This window comes from Schistocerca serialis, chromosome 6 (genome assembly GCF_023864345.2).
Source record: "Schistocerca serialis cubense isolate TAMUIC-IGC-003099 chromosome 6, iqSchSeri2.2, whole genome shotgun sequence".
In the NCBI taxonomy this organism is placed as follows: domain Eukaryota; kingdom Metazoa; phylum Arthropoda; class Insecta; order Orthoptera; family Acrididae; genus Schistocerca; species Schistocerca serialis.
Window position 1 is genome coordinate 134,593,700 of NC_064643.1, and position 15,498 is coordinate 134,609,197.

The following is a 15,498-nucleotide window of genomic DNA, read 5'->3' on the forward strand; positions in this document are numbered from 1 at the left end:
CAATGAAATGTTCATTATTTCAGAAAGTGATCTTAAGGTAATTCGTCGATCCTCTCTCACAATGACAGCAACAGTGTTGATGTTTTCTTCCGTAAGAGCGGTAACTGGAGCACCGGGCCCACCTTCCTTTGAAATTGATTGTCTCCCCCCTTTAAACATTTTAAACCACCTTCGAGCTGTGCTGTAGGGAAGAACACTCTCAATAGGCCTCCTGTAATATTGTATAGGCTTCAGCTGTAGATTTGTTGAGACGTAATCAGAATTTCAAAGACGCTTTATTGTTCCTCGCGTGTTACCTCCATTGCAGCGGTAGGCGATACTGAACATGTCTCTCCTTGCCTGCCTCTCGCTAACAGAATATCATATTAAACGCGAGAAATTATGACCATGAAAATTATGATCATTCTTTACTGAACAGCCCTAGTAATAGACGCTTACTACTTTACACATATTGAATCTACGTATTATAATACGTAGCACACCAAATATTTTTAAAAGAAACAGGTAGTAATACATTGCAACTACACGAATTTCTTGAAGGCTTTTCCGTATCTGTGAGGGTACTGTGGCCATGCCATCGCATCAGAATCACATTTCCAGGCACATTTTCTATGCGTCTTCACACCCTAATATCTGGGACCATACCAGGCGGCTGCAATAGAACGCTTCCAGTCGGACTTTTGTATTAGGCTAAATATAAAAGAACACAGAAGGTTTTAAATAATGTAAATTAATTTAAAATTGTCACAATGGGATAAAATGCGGATGATAGCTTTGAATGTAAAAGAGTTTAAAGTCAGCTTTATCTGCTATGTTATGCGTGTTTTTGGTACTACTTAACTCTTGTTGGGGTGAAAACTTTAGCCACATTTCCCGACGTGTAGTGTGGCCATTTTTCCCGATCGGACGGCATGTCGGCGTTAGTGACCCACAGGAGAAACTATCAAACTGAAATAAATAAAATGAACCTCATTTGTTGGCCAAAACACACTGACATTGTAAAAAATTAATACTTTCTAAACAAGTGAGGATCTTAGTAACTGCATTACATCCTGAATGATTTAACAGTTTCGTGTTCGTCCACTAATTTTAATTCCTTCTGTGTCTAATAGCTTGCAAACTTGATACTCGATTGTGACAACTTCGCAATTAACATTGTTAGTTAAAGCAGAATATTAGTTGCGAAGGCAAGCTTTGTGTACTAAGTAAAAACAAATTCTACCTTAGTTCTTATGACAACTTGACTGCCCACAGATTTAATACGGCACGTTAGCTTGCTCAATTTCCAGCGATATTGAAAGCGTTCTATAGTTCAATTCTTTTATCTTGGCGGTTCGCGAATGCCAGCTCAGACGCGGGAGATTGCTACGTTACCAGTTGTACGCGCCAACAGAAGCAGCGCCATAGTATAGTTCGCAAACTTACGTTTAGGGGGAGGGCGCAATTTATGAAGTAAAGCCACCACGGCCGCATTAACCCTTTCGCTGCTACAGACACGTGCTCCCCGCATTCCGCGCTGTGCGCGATTTTGTCATCTCTGCACTGCTCGCCTGTCCAGACCAATGGTGTTTCGACTGCTTTGACACTATCATTCGATTTCACGAAAACTATTTGGCCCAAATAATTTGATTTTTACACATCTTGACTGATACCTTCCCCCCATAGATGAATTTTGTTTCGATGTTCAACGCAGTTATTGCGCAGCATTAGATGTAGTAAACCATTGCTCGAAATTTTGAAGAGTCTGCAGAGGTAAAAGTCCATGTTGTTGTTGTGGTCTTCAGTCCTGAGACGTGTTTGATGCTGCTCTCTATGCTACCCTAGCCTGTGCAAGCTTCATCTCCTAGTACCTACTGCAACCCACATCCTGAATCTGCTTAGTGTATTCATCTCTTGGTCTCCCTCTACGATTTTTACCCTCCACGCTGCCCTCCAATACTAAATTTGTGATCCTTTGGTGCCTCAGAACATGCCCTACTAACCGGTCATAAGTCCATAGCGTATACTTTCCGTATGGTCCATTTTAGTTGCCACTAGAAATTTCAAAAAATTACATTCAAACTAATAAAATTCATGAAGTAAGACACTTCGTCGTTGTTTTTAAATAAAATATTAAGCACCGGACACGGTTTGAACTCAGAACCTTTCACTTAGCAGCCAAACACCAACCATTACGCCAATGCAGCTTGTTCAATAGTTCTCCTGCAGCACTAAAATATTACGCAAAATACGGACAAACACTGTTGGTATTAATTACGTTTCGTCGAAGTACAATAGGAAATAAGCCATTACAACTGTTCTTTATTGCGAAAAAGCTGTTTGTATCATTCTCACTAACACCTTTCCTTAGGAGGCTTATTGCCTGTTTGGTTTAATTAATTGAATACGAAGCAATTGGTATAAAGAATGCTTTTTCCAAACTTTCTGTAAAAGAAAGTCTGCTATCAAGACATTGCTTTGTTGAATTACTTTATTTACGACGGAACGTTTCTAAGACTGAAGACAGTCGTCCGTGCTCTGCACTGCAGTCGAGCTCTGGCAACGTTGTTCTCTGTTCACTGACTGTGTTGTGACGTCAGATGCACAGAACGAACCTAAACTCGGCCGCCGTCGTAAATGACGCGCGCATTAGTATGCCATTACTCCAGTAATACGAGTGAAAGAAGTGTACACATGGATGCCAGTATTTTGTTTTATTTCACCAATAAATAACTTAAAATCAATTCTGTGGACTACATACATTAAGCAAATTTTCGAGTTACGGGAAGATATCTGGCGGTGATCACTGTTGCGGCAATGAGACTAACTGCTGCGTGTGCAGTGAGTCGGTGGACGGAGCTGTGGACAACGGAGGCTGCTCCTCTGAAGCCGTTGGAGTCGGGAGTCTGGGGAATGAGGCGCCACTGGAGGACAAAGACTGCGAAGGTGCGGTCGCCGGCGCCTCCCTGAAGAAGCGGCCCCCGAGCGGCGCCCGCGACAGCAGCCAGAAGGCTGCTCCCACCTGGAAGGCGGCCAGCGCCGTGGTGGCGCGAGCTCCCAGCCGCAGCGCCTGCCGCAAGTGGCCCGCAGGGGGCGCAGGAGTCGGGCTGGCGACGGTGGTGGTCGTCGTCGTCTGGGTCCGTGCCGCAGAAGACGACGTCTCCGTCGCAGCTGTCTCCGTACCTGAAAAAGGAGACACACCGAGTCACGCGAAACCTGGCAAGCAGCGTCCTCGCAATTTTTCCACTACCAGGACAGCTGCATTTTGAACAACTTGGTAAGCAAACATTGTGTAAGACGTAATGGTCTCCTGACCTTCATTGCTTACATATTCCGCCCTCACAATCATATTCCGCAAATCAAGACGCTTCATTCGAACCCAAACTCGATAAGATAAAGTCAATGTACGAATTCATGTAAACGATATGCAAATAACAAGTGCGCACCGGGGTTGAATACTCGAGGTTGGCGTACACACGTACCATTCAGACAACGGTCACAGGAGCTGTAGTTCACAGGAGGCCAGTCCCAACCCATCTATGTCGGCTGGTGGACGCCTGTGGAGCAGACAGCATTCGCCCAAGGGAAAGGAGGAACGACCCCATGTTCGGCTTAATAGCAAATTCCGCTACATTGTGTGGGAGCGGCCAGCCTACGCATTCTTTACACATCGCACGCAGTTTCAGAGATTTTCTCAGGGAGACAGCAAACGCCAAACGCCGATACTACAGATTTCCGGATTGGTCGCCTTAAACGAAAGGCGTTTCTTCCGTTTTAGAAGAGCAATTCTGGTTGGCAGACAACATTTCTGACACCTTGAGCTGAAGGAGTAATGGAAGAGACCGAAATATGTACCCCTTCACGTCTGGCGTGGGGAGGGGACGTTCCGTTGTCGCTCTTGGAGCGAGAACACGTAACGAGAGCGTGTGCGCTCGTACGTGTACTCAAAGAGCGAGGGACAAGTCTCTCCTCAGTACTTCACTGGGAGAGCACCTCTGTCGAGAGCGAATCAAAGTGCGACTCTATATCGAGTCCTTGCGATTAAGCGTTGTTCACTGTGTTGGCCACCACACTCATTGTGCGGTGTGAACGGACAGTTATAGTTAAACGCCTGCGAGCGAATTTTAAGTGGCATTGCGGTGGACTGGTTATCTGACCAGTGTACCAGGCCAATAGTTAGACTAGGGGGCGAATAGGAGTCCTCAACTTCATCAAGGCGTAGGGAGAGTGATTGGCGAAGGTCAATCCAGATAGAACGAGAGTTACCTAGTTTGTCAGCAGTAAGCTGCGCAGACAGTCATCACAGCTCATGGTATTGTTCTGTTACAGCTGTTGCGAGCCCCATATTTCGTCCATAACAGTACAGTTCACTGCATTTCACACTCGACAGCCTCAACTGTACCTAGCAACATTCTAAAGGAGAATTATTCGAGTTGAGTAGGCACGGCTTTCAGCCATTCTGCTAAGTCAATAACAATCTCAAACTTTGTATTGAAATTTTGTTAGTGAATCTTATCCTTAAAAGGCAGCTTCACATTTTGGTAAAAGAACCGGAAATAACTTGCTCAGTTCATAACTAAAAGTTCTATTGCGATTCCTCAGAACTTTTGCAAAAATAAATAATTTGTTAGTTTCATGTTTTTTCTTACACTAACTAGCACTAATCCAGTACCCAAGTATCCCACTAGTTACGTAAGAAATTGTGAATTTTTGTTCGTTTCCTTACAGCGGGCGACTCCAGAAGATATTTATTGGTGAAAGTTTTTCCAGGCATTTCTCTTTAGAACGTTAGGAGCGTCTGTCTGACTTCTGTAGTAGTGTGGGGGGTGGAAACTGCATCTTGCAGGAGCCATAGGGTGAAGGATACATCTTACATTAATCCGTTGCACAGAATGACAGAATAGCAATCCACACGCTCACAATTGTTTTGGCCATTTTAGCCCCTTTTGTTTTGTGTACTGGGGGAAAGAAAAAAAGAAAACTTTGACAAAGTGCCAAAGTTATTGTAGATGAAGTGACAAGTACATAGAATAATTACTTTAGTATGACTCACCAATTCGAAAGTTAATAGCTGGCAAGTGATTAAGCAGAGCACTTAATAATGTACGTTACCTCTTTGATGTCTACCCAATATTGAACTAGGAAAGTATCCTGAATAGGAAGGCGTCGAGGTCCATATACATGACATTGATTATACCTCTGATGTATGCAGCTCCTACATGCCTGCAGGTCATACGGAAAGTGCAACTCATTAGCAACGCTCCACCCGCTACTCGGTAGAGCATAACCATCTATGCCGAGCCAACATACACAGCAACAACATCGGCAAGTCCTTGCCAATCAGCAACGGTGACTTTGGATATGCCAGCTGCTATTAAACCCGACCAGCTCTTACACTAACGCACAAACCGCAAACACTGCCCGATGATGTTAATGCGATATATTATCTGACACTAAACGATGAACCTAACTGTTATAGGAATGCTGATGCTCACCGAGAAGCCTGTACCGGTACCTAGCTGCAGCCGCCGAGTAACACCACTCCACATCAAAGGTATCGGCCTGCATGATAGGTAAGGCGCTTCAGTCTGAAACCGCGCGACCGCTACGGTCGCAGGTTCGAATCCTGCCTCGGGCATGGCTGTGTGTGATGTCCTTAGGTTAGTTAGGTTTAAGTAGTTCTAAGTTCTAGGTGAGGGATGACCTCGGATGTCAAATCCCATACTGCTCAGAGCCATTTGAACCTACTACTAACAATGCCTACCTTTGCATGACTTGTCGCAGGCAGCAAGAAAACCGCTGCTGCATTTAACAACCCGCCACAACTGTCTTCGAGGTTTCCCGTCCTCTCTCTCCCTTTCCCTCCGTGGTTCTTGCCTTGGCATTTTCCTCTGTTCTTTATACCGTTATCCTTCAACTTTCGACCCAATTTATCTCTAGATAAGAACGTGTTAGTCATCGATCACAACCAGACACGTGCAAACGTAACGGTAGGCACATCTTGCGATACATTACTTAGTGAAAACCAATATGCAGAGATGGCATTAGATCTTTTGCATTGGCCATCACGCAGGTATGGGCGTGGAGTAGCTCTACGTTATAAATAAAGAAAACATCTTCCATGTCCGAATTGGATGCTACGTGCAATATAAATATTTTTGAACTAATGATGCTTTGGAGGAAAAAACAAAGAACAGGAAATTCAAGCTTTTGCAGTATTATCCACGTAATGCACGGAATACAACATTTCTTCCAGAATAAAGACTTTCTCCATGAATTTGTGGAAAATGAGTAGATAAATAGGAAGTCAAGTCGGCCTTTTCTTGTTTCATTGGATATTAACTGTTACCACTAACAACTCAGCATGTCTAACTCACCAGAGGCTGCTTCAGTTTCTGCGCAGTTCACTTTGTTCTCCACTTTGTCCATCCAGCTGTCCACGATCTTGATCACACTGTTGTATTTCTTGATTATCGTTTTAACAACCCTGTTAAGTTTCTTCCTGCCGATTTCGCTTATCGCTTCGGTTTTATGTAGTGCGGGGCGTACTATCTTCATTATGTGTTGGGTGATGGCACCGTACAGCTGAAAAGGAGAAAGATTTGTTATGCGGTTTTGATATAACCATTTCGGAGTTTACATTTGTTAACAGTTACCTTTTCCGGCGACTCCCGCACTGCGGGAAATTTCTTCTCTATTACTACCACGCCTTCGCTAACTGCTTTGTCTGCGTACTGAATAATTGGCCGCAAGCTGCTCAGTTTGCGTTCTGCAAGTTCGAGAACCGGAGCAACAACTTTTTCGGTCAAGTTAAGTGACCAGGTGATAATGCTGGCCTTTTGCTTTACAGAGCAATACGCATCTCTGCTCTTCTGGATAGCGATTACCACCGTTGGCCAGTGTTTCAGCAGCTCAGCCATCTTGTACGTCTGCTCTGGCGCCTCCCCAGCTGCAGAAAGCTGGGCCGGTGCAACAGCAGGTGCTGCTGGAACAGAGCTCTCAGACTGGACTGGCTTTCCTTCTTCGGACTTCATAACGGTTGATTCGCACATGTTGGGTTGCTAAAACTAATTAAAACATACAATTACCACTCACATATAAAATTCAGTTACTTATAATCACCAATGTTAAACTCTGCAATGAAAGCTGCGAACTTTCACATACCAGGCTGTTAAGGAACCTGTGATCACCACAAGACTACATTCAGATTTACCTCAGGCGGGAATTTATAGCATTGAGGCGCTCGTCATTGTGCGTTCAACGGTAGAGGGCGTGACTGTCGTGTCTCACTGTTACTAACATTACCGTTAGCTCTTTCATGCGCACATATATTTTCAAAACAAGAAGCAATATTTATTCAGCATATAGATGCTTATAGGTGGATTCATCTGAATACAATACTTCAGTAGTATAATCCGCCCAACAAATTGTGCTGTGTGTAGCGATGTAGTGTCAATCGCCCAACAAAAGTTTGTCTTTCGCCACTGTGCACGGGACTAAATGCTGTTCTGATACACACGACAGGGTGCAAGACGGATAAAATTTTAAAGAAAGAGTTTCTGGAAAAATTTAAAGACTGCAGATGTGTGTGGAACACATCATGCGAGAAGTATAACAATATTTATGCAACAAATGAAGCACTTTTTTTCATTTTGAGTAAGGTTTAGTGTGGCACATAGAGATGAGAAAAGTTCTCAGCCTTGTCTATTTAAGTTTATAGGTTTTATTTCCGATATTTAACGGAAATAAAATCTAAAAACCGAATCACCGATAAATTAGATCTTAGCCGATACATATCGGAAATAAGACCGAAATACAGACAGTTGGTGGACTAGTATTCATGAAACATACTAGCTTCATTGTTAGAAATGTTACAAAAGTCCAGGCTACATCCACACCTTCTGCTACGAAGAGCAAAGTGTAGGACTATTTTTACAGTTCTAACAGCTGTTAAATGCTTCGTTTCTTATATGTCTGTTCCTGTATTTATTAGACGATCTGCTCTGATACTGCCGTTGCCTTTCTTCTTCTAATTCGAAACTTATTTGTTAAACTTACAAATGGCTCAAATGGCTCTGAGCACTATGGGACTTAACTTCTGAGGTCATCAGCCCCCCAGAACTTAGAACTACTTAAACTTAACTTACCTATGGACATCGCACACATCCATGCCCGAGGCAGGATTCAAACCTGCGACCGTAGCAGTCGCGCGGTTCCAGACTGAAGCGCCTAGAACAGCTCGGCCCCTCTGGCAGGCTGTTAAACTTACAGGGGACGTCGTTTATTCTACATACTTAAATTGGAGGTTCTCGTAACTTTCGCCAATGGCAAGAACTGACATCCTCTCCTTGCAAGCTTGCAGCCTCTTTCACGTCTGCACCATATTCTTTTTCGTTAGGAATGGTTTGGTGATTTTCCAACAACTCCGGAAAGCACTTTTCATCATTACTTAGACGATTACGAAAATAATTAGCTCACAGCTGATTAAGTAACAGAATTTCTTTCCTTGCATTAGCCACTTTGCGCACAGCCTCTCGGCTTTCTTTTTTTTTTTAATTTAGGTCTTGTTGCCCCTAAAACAGCCAAGGCAAACCCCCGTTTCTGTTTCTGTGTAAAACCTAGCGGGATCTCGTAGAACATAAACTCAATGAACGTAAGTAAACATATCACAACAACAGGACGGTGTTGTAATCGCCGAGTTCAGTCGGTTGGAATGTGTGTAGGCTGGGACGAAATTGGGCGGTCGGTCGGCCGATAAATTGGTGCGTGTGTAGAGGCCCGAAACGGTGACGCCATGGCACAACTGCTTGCTACACCAGCGCCACATTCGTGAGGTTTCTACCGGGAAACATTTACACTAATCAGTCAGACGCCAAGTTTCAACTCCTATGCATGTACTTTATTCCGGTAGTACTGTTGAATAGTGCATGTTTGTTTTCGTTTTACTGGAGATACGTTGTTTTTGAAAAGCTGAAAGAATTCCGAAATAAATCTGTCATTAAGCCTTTGGTATACAGGTGTTGCATTCCTGTTTTTATTCACTCAGCTACGATTCTTCTGAAATAATGTAGCATTTGTAATGTAGGTGGTTCGTTAATTATTATTTAATGTTGCTGGAGCTCTATTTGAAACGCGAAGATGTCAAACATAGGTAAATGCCGACGTATGTGTCACGTAAATTACGCAGGCTTATCAAATAGCGTAACACCATCAGAAAATCGAAGTCATTTCACTTTCTAGCGTTACTGACAACCCCCAGACACTGCTAAGCAGGTGCCATATGCGTATGGCTGTGTAATGGGCAGTGCTTATCTGATGTACATGGTTGTTGGACCTCTCTCGTAATGTAGAATAAGTGAGATATTTTGGAGACTTTGGTGGCCTTTTTTGTGAGACGTGGTTGCATGGCTCTGGTGCATGATACTGAATACATAACATGTGGACAGTGCAACGCAAATGTTGCCTACCCCGATATAGCGGGTAAGATTTCTATTACACGACATTAATTGAACCTCGTTTAGTGGAGTGTGCTGTCTGGAACGAGAGGGGACATCGATTAACTTTAAGGAAAATTTAAACCCGTCGGTAGGTGGTGATTTGGGCTGGAATTTACCAAAATCTGAGTCAAGCTTTTAGGTAAAGTTGTTTTCTTTCCAGACAAGATAGAAAATTTAGATTAATTCATACAGTCGTAGTGAATTCATTACTGTTACTGTACCTCATGTAGCTTTAGTTATTCACCCTTCTAGAACAATAGTTTTCCAAAGGCACTAAGCTGTTGATGCTCCTTAATGAAGCAATCGTATATCTGAACACCGTATGTTTAAATAAGTAGCAGAATGTAATTGAACCTAGTTATGTACTTGGTACCACAATTTAATAGAAGTTGGGTGTACATTTGTGTACTTACGTATTTAATTTCGAAACCGAATAACTAATTCGAACAAATATGGGAAATTGAATATTACAGTACTAGCAGATTCTCTGTGAGCATAAAAATTCATCAGAGAAATAAATTTTTGGACTAGAAACGATATATAATCAAATCGCATTATTTTGTCTCTCGCTGGGTTGCTGCTGACCTCGTGAAATATACAAAGAAAGACAAGGTTGCAAATGAACTCTCAAAACGTCTGCAGACTATCAACCTACTTTCCCGGTGGTCTCGTAAGGAGAAAAATAGATTTGTCCATGTTATATCCATTTGAGTTATTTACGTGCATACATATTTAAAATTTTGTGCCATTACATAGTTGACTACCTAAATTACGTTTAAGAATGGCAGGACGCGCTTCACTGCCTGTATGTTGTGATAGTTTGTGAAATTTTCTTGCAATTTGATAATTTGCGCAAATGAAAGTTCCTCTGGACTGATCAGCGAATGACCCGGCAGCAACAACAATTGCTTTTGATGCCATCTGAAAGGCATTTATATTCTAATTAAATGTTGACAACGAGACAGATTGCAAATTAGTAATGTTAACTTTTCAGCATTTGCAATATACGTATGTCAAAAAGAGGCTGACCCAGGAGGAATGGTCAATATACAGGGGTTTGGCAGGAAACATTAGATCCCAAAAACACAGTAAACATGAGGTCTAAAGTGCATACCTTAAGAGCAATGAACGCTTGTTCATCTTCGTGACTGTAAGACATTTCTGCTGAACACTTGAGGTATGCATTATAGAGGCAATGTTTACCAGACGTTTTTGCTTCGAATGAAAGGAACTATCGTAGGAACTGAATCTTGACCATTCCTGTGGGGACATCCTGTATATTTCAAATCATGAGATACTGATTGTTGATTTGCAGCCACATATATACTCGAAAAATGAAGTGCACAGTAGAGAGTACTTCGAACTGTACCAGTTATTAGGGTTTCCTTCTCGTTCCATCCAAGTATGGAACACGGGAAGAATGACTTCAAATGACTGTGCGCGCCATCAGTAATCTTTGTCCTCATGATCACAATGGGAGCGATGAGTAAAGAGTTGTAGTATATCCCTAGCATCATTTAAAGCATAGTTTTGAAATTTACAAGTAGGCTTTCACATGATAGTGTGCCTCTATCTTTGCTTAAATAATTCGTTGTTGGTCACTAGCCAGATGCAAGTCTTTCGACTGGACACGACTTGCGGGTCCCTAATGTACACCAGCTAGCTAGCCGGGGAAAGCGAACTTCCGATATAATGGGGAACCACTTGGCGTTCCTGGCGACTCCTTGCATCTTAGAGAGATGATGACTTCAAATTTCCTTGGTCCGACTGGAATGTGACCCACGCATCAATCGGATTCCACGATCGCGCTTGTCAGACAATCAAACGCCTAATACATACATAATTGTGGACTGGAATGACTTCACAGCGTAACCGTTTTCCTGAGAAACAGGTATTAGTCACCAAACAGGCGTCTATCATCTGTTGCCATATCTTAACAATAGTATTCAACACTGTACATTTAAATTCAGAACGAACGGTCGTGAAGCTGTTGTACTTTCACAAAGTGTGTTCAGTGCTTTCGTTACTGTAGCAGGTAGCTGCTGATCAGTAATTCATCCCCAATGTCTCATGTAATACTCTTCCCTTCTGTGATTTTAAAGTTTTAGGGAACTGATAACTTCGCCTATTTTTGTATTCCTTGGCGCTCTTCACGTCGACAGACTACTTTTAAAAGCCGAGTCAAAATTTACAAATTTGTTTCACTTATTTTGGTGTATCCGAGTTAATCCCCGTTCCTGGCAGTTCGCGTGTATAGTCTTCTCTCGCATGGCCCACGGTAACGATATTCCGTTACAAGAAGAGCTCTTAGGTTAGAACACAATACAGGAATCTTGTTAGATCCGTTGTTCATCGGAGATAGTAGGGCAAACGTAATTTTGGTAACAAATGGAAGCCTTAGAGTGAAAAGCAGCTACATCAAAAAATTCATAAGCGATAGCTTTTCTAAGACTGTTGGAGAACTAGAAGCGATATTCCATCTCCCAGAGATTTAAGAAAAAAGAAAACACGCGGTACATTGTAGAATATGACAGTGACACATTCACCCCGTTGACATGAGGCTCCCAAAACCGGATTTTGTAAACAAATTTCCCAATACCGCATCTGGGTGGTTTTGTACACACTTCAGAATAGCTTTTGGAAATCCGCTTCTTCTTGCCGGATTTTAAATTTCGCAATCGATTTTCGCTCCCATGTAAACGCAGCCGCTTTCAAACGTGCGTCAATTGTCAGGATACATCTTGTTTTTAAAAATTTTGAGCTAGTGTGGACAGAGTGGATTTTTGTACAGTGAAGGATAAGTAGAAATATTAGACTAAAGCTGTTTACACCTCATCTCATGATAAATAGCGATTGTGCTGACTAAATCAGAAACTCTTAACAGCTGTTTTCCAGGCACCGTATTTACTGGGCTCGCAAATGCGCTTCCTACCTTAACATGTAAACACGACAGCGAAAAACGGTTTCCGAAATTCGGTTTTTGTCTTTCAGAAGATTTCGCCTGAAAACGTAGTGAATGTACCAACTTACAAAACAGTTGGAATCCGATTTTGCTTCTTAAGAGTATGTCTGCCTTACATTTTTGACGTTGTAACTTGATACTTGACACTGCGTGACGTCTTTGGGAAAACACAATGAATATGGGCTGTAAACAATGTTTCATGAGGAGTATAACTTAGAGATGGGAGTATGGCGAGGATTCAAATGAACGTGGAAGAGATGGATGATAATTTTTGCATTCATTTCCTAGTGCGATGCTGCATGAAATGTTTTTAAAAATACTCGACAAAGAAAGAAAATTACAGAAATGTGTATAGAACAGCCATACCTGTATGTATCTAAAGATTATTCATAAGTGACGACCACTTTTTTAGAATTACAATTAACAGTTTTTGGAAGAGATTGTTTTGCATTTGCAGTTTGCTTTCCCTTGATATCCTGAAAGTGTTTGATTTTTTATCTGCCCTCCCCCCCCCCCAGAAAATATTCTCAGTTTTTCACTAGTTTACTGTGTTATTTAATAAGAAATGCTGCATGTTTTATCGGATTGTACAAGTGCATTCTTGTATTTAAAATGTTTATTAAAAGCAGTTTTTCACTGGTTAATAAGGTGTGCTGTATGTTGTCTCGAGTCATTGTTTCCTGAGACTAGTATGACCTACACCCCCCCCCCCCGCCCCCCTAGTTCAGATCCTGGGTACGCCCTTGGAGGACTGTCTATTCATTTTTGTCTTTGTTCACAGATTATCCTTGAAATCCGTAGTTTTCATAGTTATTTTTCTGTATTTTACAATATTTCACTGCAACAATCACAACACATCGTCTTTATGGCTTTTATCAGTATTTTCGTTATTACGATTGTTCTTATATAGTCGCACTAGTTTCGCAAATTTTCGTAATAACGTCATGGGTATGGCACATGGCCCCCAATAAACGCGGCAGTTATTTTCCCTTGGCAAGCTACGAACACTATCCACATTTTTAGATCTAGAGTCCATTTAAAATCGGTATTATTATATTTCTCTTTTAACTAGGCACTAGTATTTTACTGGGATAAGTTGTACTAAGTAACAAGTTATTATCCCTGTAGTTACTTCAGTTATCTTTCCTACTCCCCTACTTGACTTGGGTGTTGTGTGTTACGAAGATAACAAAGTCCACGCGTAAAAAAAAAATAAAAAAATCTCCTATTCAGGCTTAGCCGGGAGTGGGAAAACCCGGGAAAGAACCACCCCAGGGCCTCAGACGACGTACAACACAAGCGTCTAATTTGCTTCAATACAAATATTATTTCCCATGAATTTGTTATGACAAGTAACATATTATATGAGGAATCCTATCATAGAAACGTTTCACATTTTCAATATAGGTAGATAATTGATAGGTTGCATCATAGAAATGGAAATTGAAGAAACAATATAGTCATTTACTCCCATTCCTGCGGTCTGATGCTTTCTGCTGTGTTTGTGGCGACTTGCCTTTAACATTTCAATACCTGTAAGTTGTAAATTGCAGCGAGTTCTTAAACAATTCTTAATTTATTGCCTTTCTTGGCGTGTAAGGCCTTCAGCTGTGATTGTGGTCACTTGCCTTAAAATTCTAATTTGGCATTCGTATTTACGCAGTAAGCCTTTAGAACCTTATTTATTGCCATTCCTGGCATGTAAGGCCTTCTTCCCAGATCAGTGACTTGCTTTCAAAACATTATCTACTGTATTTGTATTTAATCATGATTTGCTAAATTGTAACTCACTGAAAACACTATTATTCACACAGGTGTTTATTCCTTCATTAATAACGTGTGGATTTTTATTGTTGGTTCTGTAATTACTGGTTTAAAATAAATTGTGTGTAACAATAAAAGGCAACCAATAGTAACTGTTTACGGCCCCATCCTCAATCGTAACCGAATCCTGCCTTCCCTTGACTATCAGGTTTCATAAATAAATGTGCCAAGAGAAGCCTGCTGTAGTGTGCTGCCACCTGGTGCCACTGACGTAAACTTGTAATTGAGTAGAAAGGGTCAGCTGTGCATGTCGTCAACTGTGCACGTCGTTTGTCAAATGCGCATGCATTTGGCCCTGTGAGATAACTACATCCCGTAAGTCGTGCTCAAAAGATACTTAAAACTTCCAAAAGTAAAGGTGTGCTTGTGACTCTGTCGCCAAGTTTCGCCGAGTATAGAGGAGGAATGTAGCATAGGGCCGTAGATTTAGTACCGTGTATTTCAATTTACCGCATCTACGTTACCTTTAACAGCACTCAAAAATAACCAATAAATTCGCAAGGTGTCAAATGTGGAGAGTTCACTCGCTCTTGTGCGCTAACAGCACAACCGCTACTGACTGCAATGAACTCCACAATCCCTGCACCCAGCGGCCGACTCGTGACTGTGGCACAACGGTTCCGGGTCCGTGTCGCCATTCTGCTCTCTAATAGACGCCGTGGCAATCACGAGTTCACCGCGCCGTATCGCAACTCTCGGTCCTTTTTTTTTCTGCGCTGTAAGCGGGGCGGTTATTAAGTTGGGCCAAAAATAGACGACGCCTTAACGAAGAGAACGCAAGATTGCGATCGACGCTGTCGATAGCTGGACGGGACACAGCTGTCGATGATGGCCGGCGGACACCTGGGTCGTGGGAGCGAGCTCGCCGCTCAACGTCCTTCGCGTGACAGCTGACCAGACCTCGTCCTGTGGTGGTGCCTGTTCCACTGCACTTCAGTGCAAAGGCATACCTCGCGGCCAATAATATCAGAGTAAACGAAGTATACATCTTATCGAAACACCTCTCATGAAACCCACAGAAATTCTGTTCACATGTAGATACTGCCAATAGCATCGAAGAGGACGGTAGCAGGCCAAAAGCGGAGATGCTGAACTGTTTCCAAATTTTCCTTCTACAAACAGAAGACAGGCGTTGTGCCGTAATTCAATTCTGTCATCAACAGAAAGATTCATAATAAATAGTAGCTGACCCAGCCAGGCGTTGCTGTGGATCAGTAGCTGTAATAGGTTGAATTA

At 42.2% G+C, this 15,498-nt stretch overlaps 1 long non-coding RNA gene across 1 annotated transcript in view; it reads left to right on the plus strand.

Annotated features, from left to right (window-relative positions):
• Positions 1-5,457: 5,457 nt before the first annotated feature.
• Positions 5,458-15,498, plus strand: part of LOC126484635 (uncharacterized) — a 50,395-nt gene continuing 40,354 nt past the window's right edge. Inside the window, exon 1 of the long non-coding RNA XR_007587895.1 lies at positions 5,458-5,533. This is a non-coding gene — a long non-coding RNA (uncharacterized LOC126484635). The remainder of the gene's footprint in view (positions 5,534-15,498) is intronic.